This window comes from Schistocerca serialis, chromosome 5, assembly GCF_023864345.2.
Source record: "Schistocerca serialis cubense isolate TAMUIC-IGC-003099 chromosome 5, iqSchSeri2.2, whole genome shotgun sequence".
NCBI lineage: Eukaryota > Metazoa > Arthropoda > Insecta > Orthoptera > Acrididae > Schistocerca > Schistocerca serialis.
In genome coordinates, this window is record NC_064642.1 from 68,974,116 (window position 1) to 69,000,741 (window position 26,626).

Here is a 26,626-nt window from a genome sequence, read left to right on the forward strand (position 1 = left end):
GACGGCGGCGCGTCCTCAGACGTAAGTACAGTTACCTGCCGCGGCGAGGCGTTCAGGTCGAGAACCACTGGTTTAGACCGCGGCGCGTCCTCAGACGTAAGTACAGTTACCTGCCGCGGCGAGGCGTTCAGGTCGAGAACCACTGGTTTAGACCGCGGCGCGCCCTCAGACGTAAGTACAGTTACCTGCCGCGGCGAGGCGTTCAGGTCGAGAACCACTGGTTTAGACCGCGGCGCGCCCTCAGACGTAAGTACAGTTACCTGCCGCGGCGAGGCGTTCAGGTCGAGAACCACTGGTTTAGACCGCGGCGCGTCCTCAGACGTAAGTACAGTTACCTGCCGCGGCGAGGCGTTCAGGTCGAGAACCACTCGTTTAGACCGCACAGTTACCTGCCGCGGCGAGGCGTTCAGGTCGAGAACCACTGGTTTAGACCGCGGCGCGTCCTCAGACGTAAGTACAGTTACCTGCCGCGGCGAGGCGTTCAGGTCGAGAACCACTGGTTTAGACCGCGGCGCGTCCTCAGACGTAAGTACAGTTACCTGCCGCGGCGAGGCGTTCAGGTCGAGAACCACTGGTTTAGACCGCGGCGCGTCCTCAGACGTAAGTACAGTTACCTGCCGCGGCGAGGCGTTCAGGTCGAGAACCACTGGTTTAGACCGCGGCGCGTCCTCAGACGTAAGTACAGTTACCTGCCGCGGCGAGGCGTTCAGGTCGAGAACCACTCGTTTAGACCGCACAGTTACCTGCCGCGGCGAGGCGTTCAGGTCGAGAACCACTGGTTTAGACCGCGGCGCGTCCTCAGACGTAAGTACAGTTACCTGCCGCGGCGAGGCGTTCAGGTCGAGAACCACTGGTTTAGACCGCGGCGCGCCCTCAGACGTAAGTACAGTTACCTGCCGCGGCGAGGCGTTCAGGTCGAGAACCACTGGTTTAGACGGCGGTGCGTCCTCAGACGTAAGTACAGTTACCTGCCGTGGCGAGGCGTTCAGGTCGAGAACCACTGGTTTAGACCGCGGCGCGTCCTCAGACGTAAGTACAGTTACCTGCCGCGGCGAGGCGTTCAGGTCGAGAACCACTGGTTTAGACCGCGGCGCGTCCTCAGACGTAAGTACAGTTACCTGCCGCGGCGAGGCGTTCAGGTCGAGAACCACTGGTTTAGACCGCGGCGCGCCCTCAGACGTAAGTACAGTTACCTGCCGCGGCGAGGCGTTCAGGTCGAGAACCACTGGTTTAGACGGCGGTGCGTCCTCAGACGTAAGTACAGTTACCTGCCGTGGCGAGGCGTTCAGGTCGAGAACCACTGGTTTAGACGGCGGTGCGTCCTCAGACGTAAGTACAGTTACCTGCCGTGGCGAGGCGTTCAGGTCGAGAACCACTGGTTTAGACCGCGGCGCGTCCTCAGACGTAAGTACAGTTACCTGCCGCGGCGAGGCGTTCAGGTCGAGAACCACTGGTTTAGACCGCGGCGCGTCCTCAGACGTAAGTACAGTTACCTGCCGCGGCGAGGCGTTGCTCCCAGGAGGCGAGCGCGGGCTCGTCGACTGCGTCCAGCGCGAGCACCAGCTTCTTGGCGTACGGCGTGTCGAGCAGCGCGTACAGGCAGCCGGGGAAGGCGGCGGGCACGACGGCGCAGCCTGACGCAATCGAGCCCTTCTTGCCTCCGCCGGCGGGCGGCCGCGAGTCGACGGCGGCTGCCGGCACGTCGGGCAGGCGCGCCGCGCTCAGGAAGCAGCAGGGCCGCAGCAGCAGCCGCAGCCCCCGCAGCCGGCCCGCCAGCCACTCCACGTCCAGGCACGAGTCGCGCTCGTCCTGCACCGCCTGCCACAGGGGCGCCACGCTAGAGCCGGCCGGCCGGAAAACACCGACCAAATAACGAAACTCTCCAGTCCGCCTGATAATGCGTGCGTCGCGAGCCATTCACCTCCAGACAAAGCCTCCCCCTCCAACTCTACACTGGCCTACAGCCTTCGTTTGTTTATCACCACTCGAGTCGGCACCTCTGACAAGGGAACCTCCCCATCGCACCCCCCTCAGATTTGGTTACAAGTTGGCACAGTGGATAGGCCTTGAAAAACTGAACACAGATCAGTCGAGAAAACAGGAAGAAGTTGTGTGGAACTATGAAAAAATAATCAAAATATACAAACTGAGTAGTCCACGTGCGAGATAGGCAACTTTTTGAACGATGCGAGCTCACTAGCGCCGTGGTCCCGTGGTTAGCGTGAGCAGCTACGGAGCGAGAGGTTCTTGGTTCAAGTCTTCCATCAACTGAAAATTTTCATTTTCAGGCAATTATCAGAGTTCAGGCACTCAAACATAATCAACTTCGCTCTCCAAAATTCCAGGACATGTTCAGATTTCCTTGGACATATACAGGTCTACACACGGAAAAATTTGAAAACGTTAAAAACATGTTTTGAGAGAGCACAGAGGAAACTGTGCCAGTGTGACGCTGTTGCATTCATTTGTTGCAGTTTATGTGACACACTCTTATGTTTTCATCACTTTTTTGGGAGTGGTTATCACATCCACAAGAAAACCTAAATCGGGCAAGGTAGAAGAATCTTTTTACCCATTCACCAAGTGTACAAGTTAGGTGGGTCGACAACATATTCCTGTCGTGTGACGCACATGCCGTCACCAGTGTCGTATAGAATATATCAGACGTGTTTTCCTGTGGAGGAATCGGTTGACCTATGACCTTGCAATCAAATGTTTTCGGTTTCCATTGGACAGGCACGTCCTTTCGGCTACTAATCGCACGGTTTTGCGGTGCGGTCGCAAAACACAGACACTAAACTTGTTACAGTGAACAGAGACGTCAATGAACGAACGGACAGATCATAACTTTGCAAAAATAAAAAAAGTAAAATTTTCGCAAGAGTGAAGGCTTGAACCAAGGACCTCTCGCTCCTCAGCTGCTCACGCTGACCATGCGACCACGGCGACCGTGCGCTTAAATCCGCCTTTATATTGCTTATGTTGCCAATGGACTACTCAGTTTGTATATTTTGCTTATTTTTTCATAGTTCCACACAACTTCTTCCTGTTTTCTCGATTGATCTGTGTTCAGTTTTTCAAGGCCTATCCACTGTGCCAAATTATAACTAAATCTGAGGGGAGTGCGATGGGGAGGTTCCCTTGTGAGCACTATGGGACTTAACTTCTGAGGTCATCAGTCTCCTAGAACTTAGAACTACTTAAACCTAACTAACCTAAAGACATCACACACATCCATGCCCGAGGCAGGATTCGAACCTGCGACCGTTGCGGTCGCGCGGTTCCAGACTGAAGCGCCTAGAACCGCTCGGTCACTCCGGCCAGGAAAAATGGTTCAAATGGCTCTGAGCACTGTGGGACTTAACATCTGAGGTCATCAGTCCCCTAGAACTTAGAACTACTTAAACCTAACTAACCTAAGGACATCACACACATCCATGCCCGAGGCAGGATTCGACCCTGCGACCGTTGCGGTCGCGCGGTTCCAGACTGAAGCGCCTAGAACCGCTTGGCCACTCCGGCCGGCAGTCGGCTGCGTCACTTCGGGGAGGCATCTGTGTTTTCTTAGTCCGTTTGCTCTCGACATTTTGTTCCGACTTGCCCCTTAACAATGCGCTCCCATTCAGTGTGTCATTTAGGTAGAATACGTGATTAACTCTGTAGGTGATTTTAGTTCCGAGGCTCTTGTATGTTTCGAAAGCGACGGCAACGGCATTTTTTTACTGCCTTGCTAGGCCTAACATAATCGATTACTTTCTTTCGGGGGTTTAATTCCTCAGCCTTTGTCGTTTGAAGATGCTCAAGCCCAGATGACAGACCCATTGAGGAAACTGAGTCCCTCCCAGCTAAAACACAACCGTCTGCGTTTCATCTTAAGCACAATTAGACATGTTGCAAACTTTGCCTCATGTAGCAAGGAATACATTTAGTAAATACACTACTGGCCATTAAAATTGCTACACCAAGAAGAAATGCAGATGACAAACGGGTATTCATTGGATAAATATATTATACTACAACTGACATGTGATTACATTTTCACAGTTTGGGTGCATAGATCCTGAGAAATCAGTACCCACAACAACCACCTCTGACGGTAATAATGGCCTTGATCCGCATGGACATTCAGTCAAACAGAGCTTGGATGGGTGTACAGGTACAGCTGCCCATGCAGCTTCAACACCATACCACAGTTCATCAAGAGTAGTGACTGGCGTATTGTGACAAGCCAGTTGCTCGGCCACCATTGACCAGACGTTTTCAATTGGTGAGAGATCTGGAAAATGTGCTGGCCAGGACAGCACTCGAACATTTTCTTTATCCAGAAAGGCCCGTATAGGACCTGCAACATGCGGTCGTGCATTATCCTGCTGAAATGTAGGGTTTCGCAGTGATCGAATGAAGGGTAGAGCCACGGGTCGTAACACATCTGAAATGTAGCGTCCACTGTTCAAAGTGCCGTCAATGCGAACAAGAGGTGACCGAGACGTGTAACCAATGGCACCCCATACCATCACGCCGGGTGATACGCCAGTATGGCGATGACGAATAAACATTTCCAATGTGCGTTCACCGCGATGTCGCCAAACACAGATGCGACCATCATGAGGCTGTAAACAGAACCTGGATTCATCAGAAAAAATGACGTTTTGTCCATTTGTACACCCAGGTTTGTCGTTGAGTACACCATCGCTGGCGCTCCTGTCTGTGATGCAGCGTCAAGGGTAACCGCAGCCATGGTCTCCGAGCTGGTAGTCCGTGCTGCTGCAAACGTCGTCGAACTGTTCGTGTAGATGGTTATTGTCTTGCAAACGTCCTCATCTGTTGACTCAGGGATCGAGACGTGGCTGCACGATCCGTTACAGCCATGCGGATAAGATGCCTGTCATCTCGACTGCTGGTGATACGAGGCAGTTGGGATCTAGAAAGGCGTTCCGTATTACCCTCCTGAACCCATATTCTGCTAACAGTCATTGGATCTCGACCAACGCCAGCAGCAATGTCGCGATGCGATAAACCGCAATCGCGATAGGCTACAATCCGACCTTCATCAAAGTCGGAAACGTGATGGTACGCAATTCTCCTTCTTACACGAGGCATCACAACAACGTTTCACCAGGCAGCGCCGGTCAACTTCTGTTTGTGTATGAGAAATCGGTTGGAAACTTTCCTCATGTCACCACGTTGTAGGTGTCGCCACCGGAGCCAACCTTGTGTGAATGCTCTGAAAAGCTAATCATTTACATATCACAGCATCTTCTCCCTGTCGGCGAAATTTCGCGTCTGTAGCACGTCATCTTCGTGGTGTAGCAATTGTAATGGCCAGTTGTGTACGACCCACCAAAAATATCTCGGAGTCACTATGGATCATACTCTCAACTACAAGCAGCAGTCCAAGAGTACAAGAATGAAGATGGAAGCCATAAATATATCCTTCGCAACAACACTCGTAATACGCGAGGCTCTCGACCATACACCCTGAGAACGACGGCTCCATCAACATGCTTCAGCACTACGGAGTGTGTGTGCCCAGTCTGGTACAAGTCCACTTGTACAAACATACTGGATAAAGCGTTAAATGAAACGTGTAGGCTTATTACAGGTTGCCGTAAATCTACGCCACTTGCCAAACCTACCACCTTGCTGGCATAGCGACCACCAGGTATTCGTCGTAAAGTACGTGGCAACAAATCAGCCCCATCAGGAAAATCATCCATTGCGTGGGCAGTTCTGGCAGTCCCAAGGTTGAGGTCCAGAAGTAATTTTCTCAGCAATGCTTCAGTCTTGCAAACAACAGCATCTAGAGCAAGAAAACAACTGTGGATCTCTCGACTTGAGAATAACTCTGCTTGGCCTCTCATCGAAAAACCTTCCACCTTGGCGAGAACGGAATTAGAGCGTACGGAAATGTCTCAACCCTTTTCGTTCTTGAGTTGCAAGATCCAGCAGTAACCTCCTGAAATGGCACGAATTGTGACTGCGGAGAACCATAAACCATGGGCCATCTACTGGATGTCAACTATGCCCCCATCCTACTCAGAAGAAGAAATGGTTCAAATGGCTCTGAGCACTGTGGGACTCAACTGCTGTGGTCATCAGTCCCCTAGAACTCAGAACTACTTAAACCTAACTAACCTAAGGACATCACACACACCCATGCCCGAGGCAGGATTCGAACCTGCGACCGTAGGAGCAGCGCGGCTCCGGACTGGAGCGCCTACAACCGCACGGCCACAACGGCCGGCTCAGAAGATCTTCTACATGAGACATCATGACAACTGTCTCACGATTGTTATCAAGAGTAGCGTAGCTTGGTAGTTGTTTCAGTTATTTCTTTGTAATGGTAATTATAACGTTCTGTACTTCTTTTATAACTTGTGTGAATAAATAGCCCCTTCCGAATCTTCAAGGCAGCATATTTTTGATAAATTTGTCATTTCCTCCAATCAGGCATTATCAGTTCATGGGGAAGAACTTCATCGCCCGCAGCAGTTGGTTCTCCCTTAGTTGGTCAGGTTTGGCACAGGCCAACCAACAGTCAGACAGTCACAAGTAGTACTGTCTACTGTCACATACCGTAGTAGGAATGCTAGTGGCGTGATGGGTGAAACATAAGAGGAAGTTCATACCAAACTCAATGTGTGTAAATGCCTGTTCCCGGAATACAACCTCTACGTCAGCGATACCAAGAGGGTGGTGACAGCAATCAACAGAGATCGACATCTCACAAGTGTGAAACTACGAAACCATCAGCTACAGTGGGTAGGCGGTTTTGCGTACCTCAGAAGTACAATCTCCAAATATTATTTGATTAGACAGGGTATTATTAATAGAGTGCGAAGGGGTTCTAATTTCTATCAGCAAGTAAACATCCTTTTACGGGAGAAATAACTCCAAGAAAGGTAAAATCGCTGATACTCATCAGCTAAACAAACAAACTCCGTCCGAACAGCCCTTGAAGGGCCAATGGTACCGACCGGCCGCCGTACCATCCTCAGCCATTAGACATCTCCAGATGCGGGTACGGAGTGGCATGTGCTCAGCTCACTGCTCTCCCAGCCGTTGTCAGTTTTCGTGACTGATGCTGCTACTTCTCAATGAAGTAATTCCTCAACTGGCCTCACAAGGGCCGAGTGCAGCCCGCTTACCAACAGCACTCGCCAGACCCGAACAGTGACCCATCCAAGTGCTAGGCGAACCTGACGGTGCTTAACTTCGGTGAGCTGATGGGAACCAGTGTTACCACTGCGTCAAGGCCGTACTCAGCAGCTTCTCCATACGAATATTCACCTATGGCACTGTATCGCACAGCCTCAAAAATAGAAAGTCATCGAGATTCCTTGCATCAGAAATGGAATGCCTTACATCCACCAGCCTGAAGACCAAGAGGGATAATTTTACAACCTCGCAAGTTGGGACATTACCATGAGCCGTTAGTGTCGGGGGAAATGTAACTATGTGAGCCGACAGTGTCTCGACAAAAAAGCAAATGGGCTGAACCCCGGAAGCCGGCCGGGTTGGCCGAGCGGTTCTAGGCGTTACAGTCTGGAACCGCGCGACCGCTACCGTCGCAGGTTCGAATCCTGCCCCGGCCATGGATATGTGTGATGCCCTTAGGTTAGTTAGGTTTAAGTAGTTCTAGTGGACTGATGACCACAGAAGTTAAGTCCCATAGTGTTCAGAGCCATTTGAACCATTTTTTTGAACCTTGGAAGAGGAAGCAAAACTCGACTTGCGGAATGCGAGACACATACAGAAAAATAGTGGGTGACACGTGTAGATATCTGACAGACCACTAAATTCCACATGGTGACCAGCTTTCACTTCTTAAAAGTACTTCAGTTTTCTGTCTCTCTCTCGCTCTCTCTCTCTCTCTCTCTCTCTCTCTGTCTCTCTCTCACACCCACTCACCCACACACACACACACACACACACACACACACACACACACACATATACACATACACATGCACATGCACAAGACATAGTGTTACACCGCATAAGGCAGTAACTAAAAATTCGTTCTATGAATGAGATAAAAATGAAATATAGGAACAAATGTTGCCAGAAAAGTTTAAAAAAATGTTTGTGTCATAAGCTATCCTAAGCAACTGCTGCTTATCAAATTCTGTTTGCTTAATATTTACATAACTGCAGACATGGCTGTTAGGGAGTTACAGTTACTCAAACGCTATGACACTCGGGACTTAGTACACCAAGAATTGTTATTTACCATGCTACTATCCAGTATTTTCAGTTCTCAAATCTATGTAGTTAAATTGTTTGCAGAACGAGTGATTTTTCCAAATTTTCATTTGACTTTGCATATTTTCTCAGTTTCTTGCCTTGTAACTGTAGGGAGCCTCTTAAGAGACTTTTGCAGCAAAGTGGTGTAGAACCTCAGGCTGAAATATCGACAAAAAAAATCTGCACGTTGATCCCTTGAGGTTACAGATCTGAATACTGTTAAATAGGAAATATTCTGTAACTCTTCAGGCTTTCCCGGCGATCTAATGACATCTTGGGTTGTCGGGTGTTCTGCCGGATATCAGCGTCGTACTTGCACGATATTTCGGTCACGTAGCTCGAGACCTTCATCAGGTGCGACCTGAGACTGCTCCTCGAGTGGACCTGGTCCAGTATTTATGCCTATGGCCTTCCCCCTCCACCAACGGCTGCAGGCGCTTCCTCTGTGGTCCGCTCCCATTCCCTGTGACCTGCTGGAGCGTTGCTGCTCCGTTTTCCGTCCGCTGCGGTTCTAGGTGTTCCCTCTGCGGTCCGCGCCCACCAAACCCGCTCCTGGGGGTTTCATCTGCGGTCTGGGGTACCAGGCGTTCCCCCTGCGGTCCGCGCCCGCTCACCACGACCTGTTGGAGCGTTGCCGCTCCGTTTTTCGTCTGCTGCGGCTCTGGATGTTCCCTCTGCGGTCCGCGCTCACCAGTCCCACTTCTGGGTATTCCATCTTCGGTCTGGTGCTCCTGGCAGTCCGTCAGGGGCTCGTTTACCATCTCCATGTCTCTGGTTCTTCTGTTTGTGTAGTGTTGCAGCTGGCCCCGTTGCTCCTTTAACAATTCCAGAGCCGGATCCCAGGCTCTGCTTAGCTGGTACCCTGTGTCACGATTCATAAGATCGTCAGCCATTTTAATCTCAATCGATTCTCTTATAACACTGTCCCAAAATCTGGGTGTTTGTGCTAGAATCTTGGTATCCTCATACTTCATGGCATGATCTAGTTCTAGACAGTGTTCAGCAATGGCTGACTTAGTCACCTGTCTTAATCTAGTGTGCCTCTGATGTTCTTTGCACCTGATCTCCACAGTTCTTGTCGTCTGGCCAATGTAGGACATGCCACATTGACAAGGTATATTGTAAATCCCTGGTTTTCGTAACCCCAGGTCGTCTTTGACACTCCCCAGCAGTCCCCCGATCTTGTTGGATGGACAGAAAACACACTTGATATTGTGTTTACGCATGATCCTGCTGATTCTGGCAGAAATAGAGCCAGCATAGGGTAGATATGCCACCTTCCTTGCTTCATCTTGGCCTTCTTCAGGATAGTGGCTGGTCGGAGTGCCCTCTCAATTTGTCTGTCCATGTATCCATTCTTGGAGAAAACTGTTTTGAGACGTTCTATCTCTATGGGTAGATTCTCTTGGTCTGATAGGGCACGTGCTCTGTGGACCAAAGTCTTCAGAACCCCATTCTTCTGTGCAGGGTGGTGACAACTGCTGGCCTGCAGATATAAATCAGTGTGTGTAGGTTTTCGGTACACACTGTGGCCAATTGATCCATCTGCTTTCCTCTGGACTAGTACATCCAGAAATGACAGCTGGCCATTCTTCTCCAGTTCCATGGTGAACTTGATATTAGGGTGGCATGAGTTAAGATGTTCAAGAAACTCATTGAGCCTGTCCATCCCATGTGGCCAGATCACGAAGGTGTCATCCACATACCTAAAGAAGCATGTGGGTTTAAATGTGGCTGTCTCCAATGCCCTCTCCTCAAAACTCTCCATAAACATGTTGGCAACCACAGGGGACAGTGGGCTGCCCATAGCTACACCTTCAGTTTGCTCGTAATATTGGTTTCTGTACAGGAAATACGTGGATGTCAGTGTATGACTGAACAGGTCCAACAGAGCACCATCAAATTTCTCTGCAATCAGTTCTAGTGAGTCCTTCAGTGGGACCCTGGTGAACAGCGATACCACATCAAAACTATGATGTCCGAATCTGTGATCAGGTGCAAAGAACATTAGAGGCACACTAGATTAAGACAGGTGACTAAGTCAGCCATTGCTGAACACTGTCTAGAACTAGATCATGCCATGAAGTATGAGGATACCAAGATTCTAGCACAAACACCCAGATTTTGGGACAGTGTTATAAGAGAATCGATTGAGATTAAAATGGCTGACGATCTTATGAATCGTGACACAGGGTACCAGCTAAGCAGAGCCTGGGATCCGGCTCTGGAATTGTTAAAGGAGCAACGGGGCCAGCTGCAACACTACACAAACAGAAGAACCAGAGACATGGAGATGGTAAACGAGCCCCTGACGGACTGCCAGGAGCACCAGACCGAAGATGGAACACCCAGAAGTGGGACAGGTGGGCGCGGACCGCAGAGGGAACATCCAGAGCCGCAGCAGACGAAAAACGGAGCGGCAACGCTCCAACAGGTCGTGGTGAGCGGGCGCGGACCGCAGGGGGAACGCCTGGTACCCCAGACCGCAGATGAAACCCCCAGGAGCGGGTTTGGTGGGCGCGGACCGCAGAGGGAACACCTAGAACCGCAGCGGACGGAAAACGGAGCAGCAACGCTCCAGCAGGTCACAGGGAATGGGAGCGGACCACAGAGGAAGCGCCTGCAGCAGTTGGTGGAGGGGGAAGGCCATAGGCATAAATACTGGGCCAGGTCCACTCGAGGAGCAGTCTCAGGTCGCACCTGATGAAGGTCTCGAGCTACGTGACCGAAATATCGTGCAAGTACGACGCTGATATCTGGCAGAACACCCGACAACCCAAGATGTCAGGAAATATTCTTCTAAGTGAGTAAAGCTTCATATGCACTATCCCACAAGATAATACCCTAGGATACCATTGAGCGGAAAATGCAAAATACAATGACACTTTTGATTGCGGATCAGCGGTATCTGTGAAATATGCAACTGGAAATCATGCCGAACTGACTTCAATGGCCATCTTATTTGTGGGGTGACGTCACTTCAGCTTTGTATCCATTCAGCAAGCAATAACTTTTATAGGGTCTCGTTTTCTCCGTGACCACTTGTTCACATTTTTGATCCCATTAAGTGATTGTTTATTCTTAAAAATAGCGTAACATTTTCTTCTGCTAGATTAAACGTCAATCTGTTTGTTGTGAACCAGTTTTATCCTCCGCGGAGCACATGGGGCCTTTTGAGACCCTATACTCCTTATTACTCACTGATCCTGCAATTCTTATGGCCCCTGGCGTCTCTTTCCTAGTTATGATTTAAAGGACCACTATGTAAAAATACTATTAATTAATTATTTCTTTAATTGATGATAACTTAGTTTTAGAATGAACGAAAAGGGGCACTTGGGGGTCTTCAAAGACCACAGATGGTTTAACTGATTCGTTGTTGCCAGGAAATGGCTGAACTTGGCAAAACTTTTAAACAACGAAGGTTACTCATTTGCTGAGCTTCAGACGATATTGTTCACGTAAGTGAAGCAAATGATATCTGTCTTTATTAGATAAGCTCAGTATTTGTTTTCAAATCTTACAATTTTTATATACATATGAAATAATTCATAAAATGAAAGAAATGTCAGTTCATTATAACGGAAATAAGTTATAAATTATGGAAATTGTGGGAAAAATTACTACCTCATAACTTAGTTTACAATTTAAATAAAGTATCAATTTTTTTTGTTTAGATCCGATGGAAGACTTGTTCGTGGTGAAGAGGCCTATAAGATTCTTCTTCAGATGGAGGATGATGCTGATGTCGATAATGAATGATGAGTACTTGTTCTGACGTAGTGGAAGAGGAAGTTAATGAAGATGACGCCATTCATGGCGATGATTATGTAACTGTAAGTAATGACAATTGTATGAAAATTTATTTTACTCAAAAAATCACTCCAACTTAGTGCCATACTGCATCTTATAATATAATTCGGGATAAACCTGGTCCTAAAGGGGCACCCACTAGTTCAACAGAAGATGCTCTAAAGCACCTAATTACCTCAGAAAGAATTTCTGTTGTGGTAAGGGAAACTAACAGAGAGGGTAGGCGAGTTTACACCAAGTGGAATGAAGTTATCCAAGTATAGGGTAACCAAACGACCTGGGAAACCGGAATTGTTCTGGTTTTTTATCATAAGAAACGGTGTCCCGAAAAATTGTTTCGGGGCGTTCAAGCCGGCCGGAGTGGCCGAGCGGTTCTAGGCGCTACAGTCTGAAACTGCGCGACCGCTACGGTCGCAGGTTCGAATCCTGCCTCGGGCATGGATGTGTATGATGTCCTTAGGTTAGTTAGGTTTAAGTAGTTCTAAGTTCTAGGGGACTGATGACCTCAGAAGTTAAGTCCCATAGTGCTCAAAGCATTTGAACCATTTTTGGGGCGTTCAAAAGTTCCGGAACTCAGCTTTTAAATACATTTTACGAAATTCTATATGTTTTTAGAGATTTCGCTCGACTAAACCGAATACGACACGGTAGATTAGTATATTTGAACTCATTTCTCTGATTTATTTAGAGCATCACTGCGACTGGAGAGTAGTTGCATTGTTGTAAGTTTCAGGCGTTGAAGTTTTGGAAGAGTAATGAAAGCTGCCAGATTGTCGCAGCACTTACCACTGTGATTGTCATAGTAGTGTAACTGTTGATAACAGAAAAGTTGTACCGGTGGTTCTCGTATTAGTCGTACTGTTTCCAGTGAGTTGCAAACCACGATGCCGTACCGTGTCTGAAAATATGTTGACAGTTATTGTAAGGAGTGGAATTTTGTCTAGAAAGATCGATCTGATAATGAAGCAGTGTGTTCGGTGTTTAACTGTTTTACTAGTATCAGTCATGGTGGGCGTTCTAACATTGTTGATCACATCAAGTCAAATAAACACTTTAACAAACGGAGTGTACCAAGCTGTAATAAAACTCTGCAAAATTATTTTGTGAAACAATAGTCAAGTGAAGTCACGAAAGTTCCAGCAGCCAAGCTTACAAGTGCCTACGACACGGTAAAACATCAGCAAACCTTTAGATCTAGTGGTTGTAGTAATTAGCTCAATAGCGTTATGTTTAATGATTCTTCCAATGCAAAAAAGTTTAGTTCGGCAAGAACTAAGTATCGGTCATATTGAATGAACTTATATCGCTCCCCAGAGTTTAAAGGAATGCTCTTAGAACATCAGGAAGTCTTGTTTTTACGGGATATCCGCTGATGTCAGCACCCGTGAAGCTGCTAAAACATTTCAGTTTGTTTTCAACATTTCGATATTAATGATATTAATTTTTGGAGGTAAGTTCCCCACCTAGTGAAACATCGGAGGGAATTTATATGAATACTATTGAAGTGTTTGATCTCGAAAATGTAAATGCCTGACATTTTGTGGAGACAACACGAACAAAAACTTTGGCACTTTAAAAAGACAAAGCTAATTTAACGAATCCACCAAATCAATGATAACATTGCATAAAAATATTGAAGTGATAGTCTGCCATACACATGTTTTACACAACTGCATGCAGACACCTGCTGGGGTTTGAAATGTAATGTTTAAACTGTTACTGAGGAGGTATTCTCGTAATTTTCTATGTTCACAATTAGAATAGAGAGGCTTAAGGAGTTTTAATATTATATACCGATAGAATACATGAATTAATGTGTAATTCGAAAACCCACTGGTTACCACTATTTACAAAGTTTAACAGGTCATTAATCTGTTTGAAACCTTAAAAGATTTTTTCTAAATGAAGATAAAGAGCCCAAAATATTGCTTCAGTTTTTCAGAAATCCTATGAGTGAAACTTACTAATGGTTCATTCATAACTAGCTTAGCACTTTGCAGCACGGAATAATAGAAACTGAGGGGATCACGAAAAGTGTAATAGACGTAAATGATGCCCTGAAAAATGCTCTTGAAACTGTTTCTGAGAAAAAGGAACAGCGGTTTATTTCGTTTCATGGTAAATCTATTCTTAAAACAGTGCAAGCAACGTATTCAACAGAAAAGGGCTTTTAAGAAGTTGACAAGTTTTGTGACATTTGTATAGAACAGCTGAGTAAGTGGAGCACCTGGGATTCACCATTGCTGTCGGTGTTTGACTGAATGTTATTGAAGAGAGTGCCAAAACGAAAAAGTGTTGAAGAGAGAGTTTCTTATCTGAGGGGGGAAAACTTGAAGTCGATGACTTTACTCGATTTGATTAAATCGGATAACTGACAAATTTCGCTGGTGAAAATATTCGCAAGTGGAATGATGGAAACGAAGCCAATTGAAGTGTCATGAGAAGTGGATGAGTTTTTTCTTAAAGCTAAGAGTATCTTCAGCAATAATAATTGCCAGGCATTTGTTTGCAAAATTAGCTCATAATGCCAGTCTAGAAAGAATGTTTTCGTCCGTGAATATCCAGTAGATTGATGAAAGGAACAGAACTGAGATGGACTCTCGTGCAGCAGTCTTACAAATCCTGTACCATTACAAAATCGCCAGTGAAGAATTTCACCACTACTTCCTAAAAACGAAGACGCGAACAAGAAGCCTGGAAGCAGTGAAAAATACCTCATCTCCAATTGCAACCTCACCTACAAGTGCTAAGCAATGTTTAAAGCTTCTGTTCATTTTATTTTATTAAAAATTCCATAGCTGTAGTATTTTAAAAATCATAGTAAATTTATTTTTTGTTATGTCTGTATTATATAATTACTTCGAAATCTGGAGACTCGAACCCAGTGTGAGTAAAAGAGAAGTGTATTGCTTCCATTTAAATAATCGGTTGGCGAACGTAAAACTGGAAGTAAGTTTCAGAGGCAGAATTCTTCGTCATAATTTGTAACACTCCGGTTTATTCTACTTACTTATCCCGCTCGATCGGGATCTGATAGCAGCCCAAAATAGATAATAATTAATGTGACCGTGTACCTAATGGGGCTGGCAATCGGATTGGACTGCTACGGAGTTGTTACATTCCATTTTGTCCTTCTCAAATGCTGTAATAATGATATGTCTGGTGCCAAGAAGAACAACAACACAGCTTCATTAATCAACAACCCATATTTATCACCAAAAACACAAAGTAAGGAGACAGCCACTGCCTTCGTCGTACAAAATTAATAATGGCTAATCTCAGCACAGGCCTCTTTGTTAATCATTATCGTCACACGCAAATTTTAATCACTGTATCCAACACTGCAATCCAACACTGCAATCCAAATAATGCCGGCGCAGTAGACGCGAAAATACAAATATCGGCACTGAAATATCACTGAATCACACTAGTAATTGTACTTGTTCACTTTCCCGTATATTTCTAACACAAAAGGGGTTAAACCGCGGCGATGGCCACCCCCTTTGTCGGCACGGCCTTGCATTACGGCCACCGGCCGCCCCACGGCCCGGCCCGCAGCCTGGGTCCCACTCTACTGACTATCGCAACACTCGCTCTCGCTCTCGCCCCCCGACGCACACTATCGATTGTTTGTCCTGTCGACCTGTGCTGTCGTAAAACTTATAGTAAGGGCCTACGGACCCCTTACAAATTGGAACCCAAAGTATCTTGGTGTCATCCTGGACCGTTCACTATGCTTCGAAAACAACACCTTCTTAACTTAGCTCAAATGTTGAGGACTCGAAACAACATCCTCCATAAGCTATGCGGAACTACCTGGGGATCTTCAGCAAACACCCTGCGATCTTCAGCTCTGGGCTTGGTGTACTCAAGTGCTGAGTATTGTGCACCTGTCTGGATGAACTGTCATCTTACAAGGCCTGTTGACACCCAGATGAATACGACAATGCGCATATCATCTGACACAATCAGATCTACTCCAGTTTATTGGCTTCCACTGTTAACCGGTATAATGCTTCATGATCTACGCAGATGTACTGCCCTTATGAGGGAATTCCACAAGATCTCCAGGAATTCTAACCTACCCGTGCATAGCGACCTGCCACTTTTAAATCGTAAGAGACTGAAATCACGCCATCCAACTCTGTGCGATGCTGCTGACATGGTTGCTGAGGATTTCAAACCCCTTGAAGAATGGAAAGGTCCGTGGGAAGCAGAGACAGATGTGAGCCTGCATAACATCTTCTCAGGTGCTAAACTTCCAAGTGGATTCGACCTACCACGCAAGACCTGGACTACTGTAAACAAAATCCGTACCGGCCATGGCCGATGCAAGGATGCTCTCTTTAAGTGGAAGAAGCTGCCTATTCCAGCCTGTGACTGCGGGGCTCCGTACCAGACTGTTCAGCTCATTGTCAGTGAATGCAGGATTCGAGCCTATCACGGTGCTGAAGAGGACTTCCTGATAGCAAATCCAGATGGAGTGCGCTGGATTGAAAGACTGGATATTCAATTGTAAAGACAAACTTAAGTTTCTTGTGTATAAATATGTACATATGTGTATGTAATTTAATTTTATATGTCTGTATTAGCCATACGTTAAAATAAAATAATCATTAATGAAACAAATATTTTAGAAATACGTCAAAGAAAATTACTTTATACCAAAAATTTAAAAACATTGGCACATTTGGGGGGAGGAGGGGTTGTTTGTGGCCCGGTTTTCTCCGAAAATGATTTAATCACACTATCCTAATAGTATGCCTAAGATATGGAAGAAACTAGATGCAGAAGAATTAGAGATCTACCATTTCTACATCTACATCTACATCTACATCCATACTCCGCAAGCCACCTGACGGTGTGTGGCGGAGGGTACCTTGAGTACCTCTATCGGTTGTCCCTTCTATTCCAGTCTCGTATTGTTCGTGGAAAGAAGGATTGTCGGTATGCCTCTGTGTGGGCTCTAATCTCTCTGATTTTATCCTCATGGTCTCTTCGCGAGATATACCTAGGAGGGAGCAATATACTGCTTGACTCTTCGGTGAAGGTATGTTCCCGAAACTTTGACAAAAGCCGGTACCGAGCTACTGAGCGTCTCTCCTGCAGAGTCTTCCACTGGAGTTTATCTATCATCTCCGTAACGCTTTCGCGATTACTAAATGATCCTGTAATGAAGCGCGCTGCTCTCCGTTGGATCTTCTCTATATCTTCTATCAACCCTATCTGGTACGGATCCCACACTGCTGAGCAGTATTCAAGCAGTGGGCGAACAAGCGTACTATAACCTACTTCCTTTGTTTTCGGATTGCATTTCCTTAGGATTCTTCCAATGAATCTCAGTCTGGCATCTGCTTTACCGACGATCAACATTATATGATCATTCCATTTTAAATCACTCCTAAAGCGCACTCCCAGATAATTTATGGAATTAACTGCTTCCAGTTGCTGACCTGCTATTTTGTAGCTAAATGATAAAGGATCTATCTTTCTGTGTATTCGCAGCACATTACACTTGTCTCCATTGAGATTCAATTGCCGTTCCCTGCACCATGCGTCAATTCGCTGCAGATCCTCCTGCATTTCAGTACAATTTTCCATTGTTACAACCTCTCGATACACCACAGCATCATCTGCAAAAAGCCTCAGTGAACTTCCGATGTCATCCACAAGGTCATTTATGTATATTGTGAATAGCAACGGTCCTATGACACTCCCCTGCGGCACACCTGAAATCACTCTTACTTCGGAAGACTTCTCTCCATTGAGAATGACATGCTGCGTCCTGTTATCTAGGAACTCCTCAATCCAATCACACAACTGGTCTGATAGTCCATATGCTCTTACTTTTTTTCATTAAACGACTGTGGGGAACTGTATTGAACGCCTTGCGGAAGTCAAGAAACACGGCATCTACCTGTGAACCCGTGTCTACGGCCCTCTGAGTCTCGTGGACGAATAGCGCGAGCTGGGTTTCACATGACCATCTTTTTCGAAACCCATGCTGATTCCTACAGAGTAGATTTCTAGTCTCCAGAAAAGTCATTATACTCGAACACATTGGTTTGTTCATATCTTCTGGAGCCTACAGATCTGGTCGCGGGACTTAAGTGAACAGGGGAACGAGGAAAATGGCAGGTCTAGTTTTGGTATCACCGTCAGATTCCTGTACGCAGGACAAGGAGACGTTCGCATTCGACTGGCGATGTGATCCGCGACTCTACCGTAAGTGGCGACAGTATCACGTGCAGTTGAGAGTGCCTCTGCAGTTTTAGCCTTCCTGGTGCGACTCTGCGGACTCAGAAGACAGTCGTTCACTAGCTCTGTCCCGGATTCTTGTCCAGAAGGCGTTTACTTGCATTCATTTGCGAATTATTCACATTGTTGCGCTCTCTTCGGTCCGTGTTTGTTCCTGGCCGTGTTTTCGGAATCTGTTCGCTCATCTGACTTGGCAGAAAATCCGAAGAAATTCTGGTCTTATGTCAAAGCGGTAGGTGGATCAAAACAAAAAGTCCAGACACTCTGTGACCAAAATGGTACTGAAACAGAATATGACAGACTAAACGCCGAAATACTAAATGTCTTTTTCCAAAGCTGTTTCACAGAGGAAGACTGCACTGTAGTTCCTTCTCTAGATTGTCGCACAGATGACAAAATGGTAGATATCGAAATAGACGACAGGGGGATAGAGAAACAATTAAAATCGCTCAAAAGAGGAAAGGCCGCTGGACCTGATGGGATACCAGTTCGATTTTACACAGAGTTCGCGAAGGCACTTGCCCCCCTTCTTGCAGCAGTGTACCGTAGGTCTCTAGAAGAGCGTAGCGTTCCAAAGGATTGGAAAAGGGCACAGGTCATCCCCGTTTTCAAGAAGGGACGTCAAACAGATGTGCAGAACTATAGACGTGTATCTCTAACATCGATCAGTTGTAGAATTTTGGAACACGTATTATGTTCGAGTATAATCATTTTTCTGGAGACTAGAAATCTACTCTGTAGGAATCAGCATGGGTTTCGAAAAAGACGATCGTGTGAAACCCAGCTCGCGCTATTCGTCCACGAGATTCAGAAGGCCATAGACACGGGTTCACAGGTAGATGCCGTGTTTCTTGACTTCCGCAATGCGTTCAATACAGTCTCCCACAGTCGTTGAATGAACAAAGTAAGAGCATATGGACTATCAGACAAATTGTGTGATTCGATTGAAGAGTTCCTAGATAACAGAACGCGGCGTGTCATTCTCAATGGAGAGAAGTCTTCCGAAATAAGAGTGATTTCAGGTATGCCGCAGGGGACTGTCATAGGACCGTTGCTAATCACAATATACGTAAATGACTTTGTGGATAACATCGGAAGTTCACTGAGGCTTTTTGCGGATGATGCTGTAGTATATCGAGAGGTTGTAACAATGGAAAACTGTACTGAAATGCAGAATGCTCTGCAACGAATTGACGCATGGTGCAGGGAGTGACAACTGAATCTCAATGTAGACAAGTGTAATTTGTTGCGAATACATAGAAAGAAAGACGCCTTTAAAATGGAATGATCATATAAAGTTGATCGTTGGTAAAGCAGATGCCAGACTGAGATTCATTGGAAGAATCCTAAGGAAATGTAATCCGGAAACAAAGGAAGTTGGTTACAGTACACTTGTTCGCCCATTGCTTGAATACCCCTCACCGGTTTGGGATCCGTACCAGATAGGGTCGATAGAAGAGATAGAGAAGATCCAACGAAGAGCAGCGGGCTTCATTACAGGATGATTTAGTAATCGCGAAAGCGTTACGGAGATGATAGATAAACTCCAGTGGAAGACTCTGCAGGAGAGACGCTCAGTAGCTCGGTACGGGCTTTTGTTGAAGTTTCGAGAACATACCTTCACGGAGGAGTCAAGCAGTATATTGCTCGCTCCTACGTATATCTCGCGAAGAGACCATGAGGATAAAATCAGAGAGATTAGAGCCCCCACAGAGGCATACCGAAAATCTTTCTTTCCACGAACAATACGAGAATGGAATAGGAGGGAGAACCGATAGAGGTACTCAAAGTCCCTCCGCCACACACCGTCAGGTAGCTTGCGCAGTATGGATGTAGATGTAGATTAGGTTGACACTTGGTATTTGTTCAAGGCCGCCGCACTTCGTGGTACTGTGCGCTCATTCCGCGCATTTTTCACGAACGCTGTCAACGAAACGTGAGATATAACGGTACTCATATTGTGAAATTTAAAATTTTCCCGGCGATCTGAATATTCAAAAAGATTTCGGGCTTGCAGCCGGACGTTCCGTTGTTAACCTCACGGACAAGAATTTGGACGACGCGACGCAGTCGGTATTAAGTATGGGTTTGAATTTTGCATCTACACCTAGAGCACCACCTTTGATAAGTTTTGTGAGTGGTGTTGAAGAAGCCGTACGACGCCTTCCTATGGAAACTGCAGAGGAAGTAAGGAGGGAAACTTGCCGTGCTCTTCTGAAGGCTCCTCCTCAACACAGTAACATTACCTCCGCAGAAAGGGCTGCACTGCGAAATCTCCGAGAAGATCCGGACGTTGTGGTACTGAAGGCTGATAAAGGCAATTTAACTGTGCTGTTACCTCGCAGTTTGTATGAGGATAAGACCTATGGTCTCCTAAATGATTCTGCCTGCAGGAAGATTGTAAACGACCCTACAGGACGTGTGCAACGGAAGACATCTACACTCCTGAATTCTTCCTCGTTGCCTCCAGAGACGATCAAGCGCTTAAGACCTCATGGCAGCGTACCTCCAAGACTGTACGGCCTTCCGAACGTACATAAAGACGGACTACCCTTACGGCCAATAGTGAGTAATATTGGGGCCCCCACTTACGATTTAGCCAAACATCTTGCATCCTTGCTGAGGCCATTTGTGGGCAAATGTCCACATCACATACGTAACTCGACCGATTTTATCAACAGACTGCGGGCTCCCCGCCTATGTACTTCTGAACTTTTAGTTAGTTTTGACGTGGTGTCTCTTTTTACAAAGGTACCTCTTGCAAACACCTTGGCACTAAGTTTCAGGTGGGAATCACTGCTTTGTTTCACCACGCTCTCTCCTCAACATATTTTATGTTCAACCGAGAATATTTTGAACAGATTGACGGCGTCGCCATGGGTAGCCCCTTGTCTCCCTTGGTGGCCAACCTTTTTATGGAGGATTTTGAGGAGAGAGCACTTGAATCAGCAGCCTTCAAACCAACTGTTTTTTGGAGGTACGTGGATGACACTTTCGTAGTGTGGCCTCATGGAGAAGAAAACTGAATGGAGTTTTTAGATCACCTCAGCTCCATTCATGAGAACATTCGGTTTACCAAGGAATTAGAGAAAAATGGTTGCCTCCCTTTCTTGGATGTGCTAGTTAGACGAGAGTGATGTCTCTCTGGGGCATTCGATTTATCGAAAGCCCACACATACTGATTTGTATTTAAATTCGTTCAGCTGCCATCACCCATCGCAAACAATGAGTGTACTTAAAACACTTGTACACAGAGCTCATGTAGTGTCAGATGCAGACAGTTTGCCTGAAGAGCTTGCCCATCTGAAGAGGGTTTTCAAAGAGAATGGATATTCTACCCGGCAAAGTAGCAAGGCACTTGCAATTAAGCCAAAGAAACAGGGAGTGGAGAAAGAAGAGAGCACGACTACTAAATCTTTAGCTTTTCTTCCCTTTGTTGGCAACATTTCCTTCAAAATTGCAAGAATCCTCCACGGTTTCGAAGTGAAAGTAATTTTCCGTCCACCATCGAAGATTTTCGACCTGCTGGGATCAGTGAAAGACGATCTGGTATTGCGGAAGGCGGGAATTTATAAAATACCTTGTCAGTGTGGCATGTCATATATAGGACAAACATTGCGAACAGTAGAATAACGTTTCACTGAACATCAGCGCTGTACTCGGCTTTTGCAACCTAGCAAGTCTCTAATTGCTGAGCACTGCATTTCCACTGGACACTCAATGGAGTATGACAAGACAACAATTTTGGCCACAGCAACATCCTTTTGGGACTCAGCTAGATAATGCGTGGAACCCCGTCATCTCTAAGATCTGCTCCAGACGAAGACGTCAGAGTACTCCGATGGCCGCGGCAATTGACAACGCCGAAGACAGCTGAGTTCTGCAGTTCCACTAGCGAGGGCGCTGCTGGCGGGCGGTGTGGTTCGTCTCTCTATATGATTTTGACGCATGCGCGGAATACTCGCTGCACGCTATATATTACGGAACGGAGGGCGTCTTCGTCAGTCTTCGATCGCTCACCTGAGGATGGCTGGCAGTTGTCCAGTCGAAATATCGTGAATGGAAGCTAACGACGACCGGCTGCAAGCCCGAAATCTTTTTGAATAATGGGTACTCATATTACTAGCTATCTATAACAATTTAAAAAACTGTAAAACAGCCGTGTCTCTGTTTGAACTTGCTAATCTCCAAACCTACAAGAAGCATTTTCATGGTGTTTTCACAGGTAACTTGAGCACAGCTTCGGGCGACATATAGAATTTATTAAATCAAAGTAGGATCACGGAAAAAAATATCGTAATTTAAAGCTTTATCTGAAACCATCGTGTCTGTGTATTTGAGAATGTAAATCTGCAACACTACTGCAAGAATTTTCTTAGGGTTATTCGCAGGTAACATGAGCGTAGCCTGGGCCAATGTGTATGCTTTATTTTATCATAATCGGAACACGGAATAGAAAGATACCGTAACTTAAAGTTTTTGCTAAGGTCATCTGCTCAGTCTACTAGTTACGATATAGTACACCAAAAAACCAATAGATGGCGGTGTTAGTCTCGTGGTGCACCAAAAAAGATATAGTTAGTTTGTTTTAACTCAGTGAAGGATGTGTTTCCGGAAGTTTACTTCAGTGACAGAATTAATCGCCACAGCCTAACAGCGAATTTACATGGTTAGTACGTATGGATCTACTGATTTCGCTTTGTTTGCGAAAAACTTAGCGAGATTGCTTCGCTCTTTTTTTTCTTCTTCTTCTTTATTGAGTTTCGATTCCCCCCGCGAAGGGGGCGGGCTGGCAGCAGCTTAGTAAGCCGCTCTTCAGCCTACAGAATTTGTTTTAAAAAGATGAAGATAATAAATAATAAAAGCAGGCGATAAAATTGGTGACTTAAATGGTAAAATGGCGGAAAATCGTGGAACTTAAAACATAAAACAAAGGGTTGATGATGCTAATAAAATACATTTGAAGCAGACAGCTAAAATAATAGACAGACAATTTAAAAAAAAAACACGGCGACAGTCTGGTTTCTGTTAGCAACACTTTGGGAAGACGAACAACACTGAACATTCACTTGAACACTGCACTAAAAATTGGCACAAATATGACATACCACATCCGAGGACAGATGGAGGGGAGGGGGGGGGGGACCGGGCAGAAGATGGGAAAGGAAAGGGGAGGGGGGAAGGAGAGGAAAAACCGACGTGGGGGGGAGGGGGGAAAGGAGCCGATTGGAGGACGAGGACCCATAAGGGGGGGAGGGGGGCGGGTGCCGGGCAGACGCGACAGGGAGTGGGGAAAGGCAGAGGAGGGGTATACAAAAGGTCTCGGGGGAGGGAGGAGAGGGGGAGAAGGCTTTGCTCCTTTCGATAGGTTTTATTTATACTCTTTGCTTTATGATTTGGGTGCAGTCTCATTACATTTCGATTTTGTTTTGTTTACCAATAAAAATTCCTATAAAATGGTCGAGTCTTTCTGAATACACCAGACTCGCTAAAAGACAGGACTGCGCAGTCCCACGAATCCAATGGAAACCGTGAGGTGGGATTTGCTGCTGCTCGAGAAGATCCCGTTTCAACTGGAAACTTCTGCCGAAAACGAGGCGTGACGTAACTCGTATCTAGACCATCGTGCATAATCTTGCTCCTCAATAGCCTTCACTCAGAGAGGCTTAAAATTACTTCTCTCCAACGCAACGACATAAAAGCAGAAATCTTGATGGGAAGTGGCGCAGGCGAGGGAGTTTTTGTACCCCGAATCCCGATTATTCCTAAAAATTTACGATTTCGCTTTAAACGAGCACAGTTCCCGGTGAGCTTATGTAATGCCGCAACGCAAACAAAGCAAAAGGCCAGACGCTGCGTGCTGGGCGCACGGACGCCACTGTCAGTTCCTTTTCACACGGTCAGCATTACGGGGCTCTTCTCGTGTTAGTGAAGCAAACAAGCTCCTCGTCTATGGCTCCAATCATACTATGTCGAACACTGCAGTAAAGAATTTTTTTCTATTTGCCGCTCAAAATATATCCTTAATGGTTAAGCCTCTAATTACCAACATTCCTTAAAGCCAAATTTGGACACATTTTTGGTTACGCTGTGGTTATATACACCTCCCCTTCTTTATGGTATTAGTATGACTGATATACTAGGCTTCTAATTAAGCACTTTAACGAAACTTTATTTACATATGATGTTTTCCTCTAAATGTACTCCATATTTCACAGTAGCCTAATGGTTCATTACTCTAACTGTCCGCCCCCGGTAGCTGAGAAGTCAGCGCGACAGAATGTCAGTCCCTAGGGCCCGGGTTCGATTCCCGGCTGGGTCAGAGATTTTCTCCGCTCAGGTACTGGGTGTTGTGTTGTCTCAATCATCATCATTTCACCCCCCTCGACACGTAAGTCACCGAAGTGGCGTCAAATCGGAATTCTTGCATCCGGCGAATGGTCTGTCCGACAGGAGGCCCCAGTCACACATTTACATTTTTAGTATAACTTAGATACATAAGAATGCCGTCTGACATTTCAACCTCTTTCTGAACACTGTAGTTTAGCTTGTTTTTATGTTATGGAAACTATTTTCGTACATTTATGGTATAACTGACTTTTGTTTATATTCATTTCATATAGTACATGTATTGATTATGCTACTGTTTAACATTACGATTTTATAAATATTTCTACCTTATATTGTAAGATCCATGTTATCCTATGTTCGGGGAGAGCAACTTCGTTTTTTTGTTTGTACGTGAAACTATACCGAAGATGTTCGGTAAAGATAGTACAGTCCCCTGCATTTAGCACGAAATTTATCGATGAGACATTTTTGTATCATATGACGAAAATACCTTATAAACACCTTTAACAAACTCCTCAATATTTTGAAAAATTGTAATTCAATACTACTCTGTTTACGTATGTCATTAGTATGGTTGCCTTCCAAAATCCTGTATGTCATACTGGGATCCATGGCCTGCCTACATATGAGATGTGGCCATTATTTATGTAATGACAGATGTGATGTTGTGGCTTAAACAGTTTTAAAGCCGTAAGTATTCTCGCATATTTTGCACTTCCTTGGGAAAAAATCTGTAACAATTCCTGTATATTAGATGTATTTTTTGTATCTTTGGATAGAAACCGTGAAGATGGTCTGTGACTGAAACCTGTCGATATTAGGGTTTTAAATAAAAAAGAAGAAGCTGATGGTCATACATGCATTTTATACCTATGTAAAGAAGTTTTATAAGCCAGAAATAAATTCCACGTGTACAAAGTCTTTGGCACAGCGATAAGTAAAAACCTGGGCAATGACAGATCTCTCAGCCCGTATACAATAATTTGTAAAGTTATTAATAAATATTTGTTCTATTTTTTTAAAAACTATATACACTACTGGCCATTAAATTTGCTACACCACGAAGATGACGTGCTACAGACGCGAAATTTAACCGACAGGAAGAAGATGCTGTGATATGCAAATGTTTAGCTTTTCAGAGTATTCACACAAGGTTGGCGCCGGTAGCGACACCTACAACGTACTGACATTAGGAAAGTTTCCAACCGATTTCTCATACACAAACAGCAGTTGACCGGCGTTGCCTGGTGAAACGTTGTTGTGATGCCTCGTGTAAGGAGGAGAAATGCGTACCATCACGTTTCCGACTTTGATAAAGGTCGGATTGTAGCATATCGTGATTGCGGTTTACCGTATCGAGACATTGCTGCGGTTACCCTTGACGCTGCATCACAGACCTGAGCGAATGCGATGGTGTACTCAACGACGAACCTGGGCGCACGAATGGCAAAACGTCATTTTTTCGGATGAATCCAGGTTGTGTTTACAGCATCATGACGGTCGCATCCGTGTTTGGCGACATCGCGGTGAAAGCACATTGGAAGCGTGTATTCGTCATCGCCATACTGGCGTATCACCCGGCGTGATGGTATGGGGTGCCATTGGTTACACGTCTCGGTCACCTCTTCTTCGCATTGACGGCACTTTGAACAGTGGACGTTACATTTCAGATGTGTTACGACCCGTGGCTCTACCCTGCATTCGATCACTGCGAAACCCTACATTTCAGCAGGATAATGCACGACCGCATGTTGCAGGTCCTATACGGGCCTTTCTGGATAAAGAAAATGTTCGAGTGGTGTCCTGGCCAGGACATTCTCCAGATCTCTCACCAATTGAAAACGTCTGGTCAATGGTGGCCGAGCAACTGGCTTGTCACAATACGCCAGTCACTACTGTTGATGAACTGTGGTATGGTGTTGAAGCTGCATGGGCAGCTGTACCTGTACACTTCATC